The sequence below is a fragment of the Schistosoma mansoni genome, assembly GCF_000237925.1.
Source record: "Schistosoma mansoni, WGS project CABG00000000 data, chromosome 1 unplaced supercontig 0034, strain Puerto Rico, whole genome shotgun sequence".
In the NCBI taxonomy this organism is placed as follows: domain Eukaryota; kingdom Metazoa; phylum Platyhelminthes; class Trematoda; order Strigeidida; family Schistosomatidae; genus Schistosoma; species Schistosoma mansoni.
The window spans coordinates 1,044,232-1,047,067 of record NW_017385988.1 but is presented as its reverse complement, the minus strand read 5'-3'; the positions used below and the strand labels follow the sequence as shown (position 1 = coordinate 1,047,067).

General features: G+C 35.5%; 1 non-coding gene across 1 annotated transcript; it reads right to left on the bottom strand.

The window, feature by feature from the left end:
• Window positions 1-487: 487 nt before the first annotated feature.
• Window positions 488-559, bottom strand: Smp_tRNA_01863_Pseudo_???.1.1. Its single transcript has one exon. It is a non-coding gene (tRNA).
• Window positions 560-2,836: the final 2,277 nt, after the last annotated feature.

Genomic DNA, 2,836 nt, shown 5'->3' with positions numbered 1-2,836 from the left:
GTTACAACAAAGTATATTCAGAGACATTATTGTGGCTAGCAATATGCATTAAAGAGAATAGACATTATTCAGATCTCGACTCCTGAACTATTAACATCTAACTGGTAATCACTCAATATTTATCGTCAATATCAATCAAGAAATAAGGAACGGAAACTTGCTGAAGTACTTCGTGTTAAGAATTCTATATTGTACGAAAAATATAGTATTGAATAAAGCTTATTGTTATTTCATGAAAGTAGAATAATGCTTGTGATGAAATGAGTATGAAATGGTTAAATTAACAGAAGAATAACTGATTACTAAATGATTACAATAAAAAATAATTGAAAACAACCCATTATACTATGCAATAACCAACAAAAAATTATATTTTATTTATAAAATTGTAAGCAAAGATGGATAGTGGTTGGCAGTGGAATCCAGGATGCACGTTTCGTTCTATTCGGGACTCGTCAGCTGGATGTACCTGCATCTCAGAGTTGATATTCACTCTGGGACTCCAACCCAGTACCTTTCGCTTCAAATGGCCATCGCGTTATCCACTCAGCTACTGAGTCCTGATAGCCACCTGATTGTGCAATGGGGTGAAGTTTAAATTCACTTAGTATGGTTTTTTTGAATCTTCCCACTGACGAGTCCCAAATAGGACGAAACGTGCGCCGTGGATTCCACTACTACCCACTGCCCATCTTTGCTTATAATGCGTGTGAATGAAGACAATATCGAGGCAATACTCACAGTATGCACATATGCCAATAAGAGACTGACCAGTTACATTTTTGATTGAATATCAGAAAAAAGATAAAGATTTCTAATAACTACTTAAATTGATGAAATAATAGTAGATCAGAAAGGGTTTCGTGAAGAATTTAGTATTTTCATAGTTGAAACCATGAATCAATTGAAGCTAGAACACCATGAGAGACCTGGAAGCACTGGATAGCCGTTTCGTCCTATTATGGGACTCCTCAGCAGTGCACATCCACGATCCCGCATTTGCGAGATTCAAACCCAGGACCTACCAGTCTCGCACCAGATCACTTAACCGAATTACTAGTAACTAGTCATTTAATTAAAAAATCTTGTTTATTTATTTATTTATTTCCTTTCAGAATTTGAAAATTGAAAAGATTTTAACCAAAGACTATGATCAAGCAGTTATACGTAGACTGTGAAAATGATACACTTAAATCAGCCATAGTAACGGTTATCATTCTGTTTGAAGATAATTTAACATGAATTAAATTATGTTAGAAAAAAAAACTTTGTGTTTAAAATATATTATTTTACAAAATAATTCGTTTTTTAACTTTTCCATTAATTATGAAAGGGTATTGGTGCTAACTGTTTGGATAATAATCTGACGTTTAACCTACATACTTACTTACGCCTGTTATTCCCGATGGAGCATAGGCTGCCGACCAGCATTCTCCAAACCACTCACTCTGTCATGCGCCTTTCTTTATAGTTTTATCCAACTTTTGTTCATTCTTCTCATGTCTGTCTGCATTTCTCTGCCCAATTTGTCCTTGTGTCTTCCTCCTTTCTTTTGGCTTTTAGGATTCTAAGTGAGGGCTTGCTTTGTGACGCAGTTTGGTGATTTCCTCAATATGTGTCCACTCCACTTCCAGTGCTTCTTTCTGATTTTTTCCTCCACTGGATGAAGTCTGGTTTGTTATCTCCCACAATAACTTGTTGCTGATAGTATCTATCCAACGGATCCGAAGTATTTTGCGTAGACAACTGTTAATAAACACTTGTATCTCCTGGATGATGGCTCATGTAGTTCTCCAAGTTTCCACCCCATATAGTAGAATTGTCTTGACATTTGTATTGAAAATTCTGATCTTGGTGTTGGTTGACAGTTGTTTTGAGTTCCAGATATTCTTCAGTTGTAAATATGCTGCTCTTGCTTTACTGATCCATGCCTTCACATCTACATCAGATCCATCGTGTTTATCAATGATGCCGCCCAGATATGTAAAGGTTTTCACATCCTCCAGAGCTTTTCCGTCAACTGTAATTTGATTGGTGCATGCTGTATTGTATCGGAGAATCTCGCTTTTCCCTTTGTGCACATTGAGACCTACTGCTGCTGAGGCTGTTGATACATTGGTCATCTCCTGTATTTGTTGTTGAGTATGCGGTAGAAGAGCCGTCTGGCACTTAAGATTACATTTTATTTCAAATGAAATTGAATTTAGACTAATAAATGTTGTTTTCCTTTTTTTAAGTCTCTCTTGTAGTCTTATCTACATCACTAACATGAAGCTTAATTATTCAGTTACTTAGTGTATAAAATCACAGCTTTGAAAAGTCATGTAAATCTTCATAATCTCGAACTCTAGATCAGAATATTAAAATGTCAGATAAGTAATCCTTAATCCCCTTACTATTTAAATATAAAGACACCAATACTACACTTTATAAATCTCACTGGATATTACTCTCATAACACATTATGGTTTGAGATTTTACATTATTTATAGATCAGAAGGGGTTTTGTGGAAAATTTAATATTTTCATAATTGAAATCATGAGTCAATTGAAGCTAGACCACCATCGAAAACCTAGAAGCACTGGAGGGCCGTTTCGTCCTATTATGGGACTCCTCAGCAGTGCGCAACCATGATCCCGCGCTCGCGAGATTCCAACACAGGGCATATCAGTCTCGCGCCGGAGCATTCAACCGACAGAATACTGAATGACAATATATTTTAAACATTAAAAGTCCTCTAGTTTTTTTTTATAAACCAAATATATTATTCCCCCCCCCAAAAAAAAGATCTTTACAATATTACATAATTACAATTTATGTAAATAATGACCATGT